Below are 6,000 nucleotides of genomic sequence, written 5' to 3' on the forward strand. Positions count from 1 at the left end.
CTTAGAGAAGGAGTTCTTATTGGATAAGAAAGGCGAGATGATGGAACTCGAAGAAATTCGAGAAGAACCCGAAATACAAAATAATGATCCTACACCTCAGGAACCATTGATGGACACGCCTATACCTAGAAGATCCGAGAGGACTTCTAGACCTCCTATTCGATATGGTCTTCTTCTTGAAGGGGATCAAGATGAACCCGACGTTGGATGTGATCCAAGAAACTTCAAGGAAGCAATTTCTGATGCGGATTCAAATTTATGGCTTGAAGATATGCAGTCGGAAATAGATTCGATGCATACAAAACAAGTTTGGTCTTTAGTAGATCCTCCCGATGGAATTGTTCCAATAGGGTGTAAATGGATCTACAAGAGAAAGCTTGGGCTGATGGTAAGGTATTGACCTACAAGGCACGATTGGTGGCGAAAGGTTATACTCAAAGACAAGGAGTTGACTATGATGAAACCTTTTCACCAGTTGCAATGTTCAAGTCCATAAGAATCCTTATTGTCATAGCTGCTTGGTATGACTATGAGATATGGCAAATGGATGTGAAGACTGCATTTCTTAATGGAAACATTAAGGAAGAGATCTATATGACGCAGCCTGAGGGATACACATCCATGGGAAGCGAGCATAAGGTATGCAAGCTTCAGAGATCAATCTATGGTAAAAAACAAGCATCAAGAAGTTGGAACCAGAAATTTGATGAAACAATAAAGGATTTTGGTTTCATCAAGAACCCGGAGGAACCATGCGTGTACAAGAAAGTAGTTAAGGATGCTGTGACATTCTTAGTACTTTATGTTGATGACATCCTACTCATTGGGAATGACATAGGGATGTTGCAGTCAACAAAGATATGGTTATCAGGTAGATTCTCGATGAAGGATTTGGGTGAGGCATCCTATATTCTAGGGATACAGATCTATAGAGATAGATCTAAGAGAATGATAGGACTCACTCAAGCAACCTACATCGACACCATATTGAAACGGTTTTCAATGGATGGGTCCAAGAGAGGACATCTACCTATGTGTCATGGAGTTTCTCTATCCAGGTCTATGTGTCCCAAGACTGATGAAGAGATAGAGAAAATGACACATGTACCATATGCGTCAGCCATTGGTAGTATCATGTATGGGATGATATCTACCAGACCGGATGTAGCATTTGCTTTGAGTGTCATGAGCAGATATCAAGCTAATCCCGGTCAAATGCATTGGAAAGCCGTGAAGGACATTCTTAAGTACTTACGAAGGACTAAGAATATGTTCATGGTATATGGAGGAAGAGAACTAAAATTGGAAGGCTATACCGACTCTAGCTTCCAAAGTGACGTGGATGACTCGAAGTCAACCTCTGGATTTGTGTTCATGCTCAATGGCGGTGCTGTCTCTTGGAAGAGTTCCAAGCAGGACACCACAGCGGATTCCACCACTGAGGCAGAATACATTGCAGCATCAACTGCTGCTAAAGAGGCCGTTTGGATGAGGAATTTCGTCCAAGAGTTGGGCGTCATTCCTGAAGTTGTTGGTCCAGTCCCGGTGTACTGTGACAACACGGGTGCCATTGCTCAGGCAAAGGAACCAAGGTCTCATCAAAGATCCAAACACGTACTGAGGAAATACCACATCATCCGGGAGATTGTGGAAAGAGGAGACATCACTGTCGAGAGAGTGGCCTCTGCAGACAATATCGCTGATCCACTTACTAAGCCCTTGCCAGGACAATTATTTGACAAACATCGCGAAGCAATGGGTCTACGTAGTATGACTAGTTGGCTTTAGGGCAAGTGGGAGATTGAAAGAGTGGGTGCCCAGTGAGCCAACTTGTGGCTAAGGGCTTTGATGACTCTTTGTATAAACAATCTTTTGTTTAATATAATTTACACTTTTATTAATGGCAATGACTTTATCTTTCTTCATATTGTTATATTGTGATATACTATTGTTGTTTTGATAAAGACCTTGAATATACTATAGTGTATGTAAGATGTGGTAGTACATGGGGATGACTATCATGAAACACATCTTATAGTCACTGTATATTCTAAATAGTTCCTAGTCGATTGAGCCGTCCGTTAATAAGGATAAGGATCGCTCAAGATTGAGACTAGCATTTGCGATGCCGAGTACCACATTTCATTGGTATGGAACATAGAGATGTTCAAAGCATGCAAATGGATATTCATACGATGAATGATCGAACTACCCTATCCGGACTTTCCAAGTGGTTATCACTTATCGAGTGGATAAAGTCCGCGGTTTTGGTTGTACACCATTAGTCCTTACTACTTGAAACATCATTGAGACTCTATATGCTAGTACTATACTTTGACTCGTTTACCGACTCTATTGGGGTCATCAGGTGTCGGGATTGGGTACAGTTACAACACATATAGGAGTCGATGCTTTGTTGTCAAGGATTCACCACATACTTGCGAGTGTGGATATCCTATGCAATCTGAGGAGATATTAGTGTGACGAATATCTGGCCAGAGTACATGATGTGTTTTAAGAAATGGTTTCTTAGTAGCACATGCGATGTCACTATTTGATCTTCAAGATGCATTGCATAGTTATCGAATCTCGAACGACTCTCGATTTATCAATGGTTGTTGATTCGATCGGGATATATGGATGAAGGGACCGTACTGTACGCTAACCAAAATCTATTGGTTCTTGTAGGCACTATCAGTGATACCTAGGGAATCATGGGGCGATGTTGCTAGGCGCTCTTACCATGATTCGATGGGCAAGTCGAAAATTGTTGTTCCGAGTCACAAGGAGTTGTGAGCCCACGGCTAGCTGTATCCCTGAACCATTGAGGGTCACATAGAGTAATGAATTTTTAATCCCCGTTGAGATAGTTAAATTTAAAGAGTTAAATTTAATGAACAAAGAAGTGGGACTTCTTATTTAAGAGTAGAGGAGTAAGATTTCCTAAAATGACATAGGGATGGGCATTTTTGGAAATCACTGAATTCGGATTCAGAAAATTTATCTTGACTCTAAAAGATGCAGAAATGGTTTCTGTGAACATTGGTGAAATTGGTTTATCAATCTGAGTCACTATGAATTTTATATTAATTTCTGAACATGTGAGCTTTGCTTGTCAGGCTTGAACTTATGACTAATGGGCCCTAAGCTGTTAGCAGCCCACATTATAAATAAGTTATTGCAGTACAGAAATTACACAACAGAGGTCACAAAATATTTTCGAAAACCCTAGCTGTGTTTTCTCTAAGTGGCCGTCCCCCTCCCTCTCTCTGTCGGGAAAATCCAGCCTGTGAATTTTGAATTTGCAGTCTGGTTTAACGGATCAAATTTGTTAATTCTCTTCGTAGAAACTTCTGATAGATTTTCTAGTGTAATCTATCAGAGGGATTAAATCTCTGTTCGTGGACCTGATTGAAGAACAGTTCGTCCATCAGTTCCTGGGAGATACAACAAGAGCAGAGTAATCTGTTGGTGTCGACAATCTCGTTTCGAGATTGGAGGTAAAAATTTATAATTGTTATTTAATTTTTACACACACAATTTAATCGTAAAGTTTTGATACCCATTATGAAATCGTTCCATATAAAATTTTAAACTTCCGCTGCACCGGGTATCAATTCTGATTGATCTGATCGCCGTTCTCCAACAGTGTTTGCAATTTAATGACCAAATAAATGTATATATATATTTTTTAAAATAACGAGTCGATTAAATTTTAATTTTTAATATGTTTAATAATATAATACATAAATATTAATATATTAAATAATTTTTATTTAAATCTTATCGAATTAATTTAGTTGAAATATATATTATGTAATTATTTAATTATATATATGTGTGTTGTAAAAGAAAAAAAATAGAAAAATAGAGTATTTGATAATATTTAGAGGATATGAGTTGGAAAAGTTTTTTGAAAATATAGATCGCGGATCTCTATTTTAAAGGATAGAGGATGAAAAATAGAAGATATGGGTTGAAGATGGCCTAAGCATCCAGTAAATCCGATGGTATTTTACTACGGGGTTCAAAGCCAAAATATACCTCTTCCGATGAAATAATCTTTCGATTGAATTTTCTAAAAGTCTGCATTACATACATGCATTAATTTTCATTTATATGGGGGATTGTTGGGTTTTGGGGCCCATTAGATTTTTATAATTAATTGATCAGGATGATTCGTATTATGAAATTCAAAATTGACTTGATAATTGGAATCTACATTTTGAGTAGATGTTTTTGGAATATTAATATGCTCAAAACTGATTCGGGGTGAATGAGAAATTAATTATTTAATATTGGTGTATAAAACTCAATTAATTGTGTAATCGAGAAAATGAGAGTTGTCCCACATTGAAAGAATTTGTCTTTCTATTCCTACATGTATAATATTGTGTATGTCAATAGATTGATTAAATTCAAGTCAAAAAAGTCAAGCCAACCAACACGTACTGTAGTAGCCCAGTTCTATTTTACAAAATTAATTTGTTAATCATGTTTAGATTTAATAAAACTTGGTTAAGAGATTTTTATATATGATTAAACGGACTAAGAAATCGGACCCAAAACATCCAAAAGTAGAAAATGAGCTTATATGGGCTTGGACAAGTTTGGACGATCCGAACTGGGATCGGATGGTCCAATGAGATCGAAGCCAACGATGGCTTTCGGAAGGTACGGGGACGATCGGAGCGTGCGAACTGGGATCGGATCCTCCGATCGTAGTGCCATGCACGTGGCAATAAGACTTGAACACGTAGCTGCATGCATGAGATCGGAGCCTCCGAAGTGGGGATCGGAGCGTTCGATCTTGACCGATCGAAACGTGGCGTGCATGCGCAAATCGAAGCGTCTGATCAAGGTTAATAAATAGGGGTTCCGAGGAGCTCATTTTCACACCTTTTCCAAACCTCTCCTTTCTTGTAATGGCTCTATTTTAAGGGCTTCGGGACACTTTATTTAAGAGTTGGAGTAGGTAGAAGTATTTCTATAGTTAGCGGACTGTGTTTGTAGTAGTGGCCAAGCAGCGGAGTTTGGCGAGGTGTCCAGGGATCGTAGCAGGGCTGTGCCCAAGCTTTGGGGTATTCGACATCAGCGAGCTGACGACGGACAAAGGTATAGCTCTAGCTCCTTTTAGTAAATAGGTAGTATGCTATAGTTTAATTTATGCTTTTAGATCATGATAGATGATGCATGGTTATATTTAATTGTAGTGTAGCATGGTAGACTTGAAACCTAGATGGATGCTTCTAGGAGCTGCCTTAGAAAGGTACGTAAGTACTGACTGAGATTGCCAGCGGGTATTCATGCTTATGTGTTGCATTTATGTGCCATGATTATTGTGGATGCATGATCCATGTTTTACTGCTTTGGAATATTATGATGTATGTGCATTTTATATTGAGCTTGTATCTTCTTCGAGATAAGCTATGCTTCCGAGGGTGACCAGCCCTTGTTAGGACGTTCTGGGCACTGAGAGTCACTCGACCGACGGGTCGTTCCGTCTCTAGTGTTTTAGTGGGGCATTCTTGGTCCACGTCCAGTTAGGAGTGAGTGATCGAGTTCAGTGGTTTGATTCTTTGAGGCTACATGTGGCGACCCCAGGCTCGACTACTAAAAAAAATACCATAATAAAAGAATTACAGTATTTAAAAGAAGCAGCACAAGAACTAATTTTTTTTTTTATAAGATGACCCTCGCTTGATCGGTAGAACTTCACCGATCGAGCGAGCAAGAATTGCCAATTCTCGGGTTTGAGCAAAAACAGGCCCCGCTCAATCGGTAGAACTTTACCGATCGAGCGGCCAAGCCCTGTTCGAAATTTTGCAGATTTTCTTGTGCTGTCCTTTGCTCTTTTCTTGCTATCTTATAACCTAGACTTCAAGGTGAACAATACCAAACATACAAATGCTATATACACTTACCCAAAACCATGATCCAACAACACATAATCTAAACAACTCTAGACTATGCAAAGCTATACAATACAAAAGTTGGATA

The sequence above is a fragment of the Henckelia pumila genome, chromosome 4, assembly GCF_033568475.1.
Source record: "Henckelia pumila isolate YLH828 chromosome 4, ASM3356847v2, whole genome shotgun sequence".
Lineage (NCBI taxonomy): Eukaryota > Viridiplantae > Streptophyta > Magnoliopsida > Lamiales > Gesneriaceae > Henckelia > Henckelia pumila.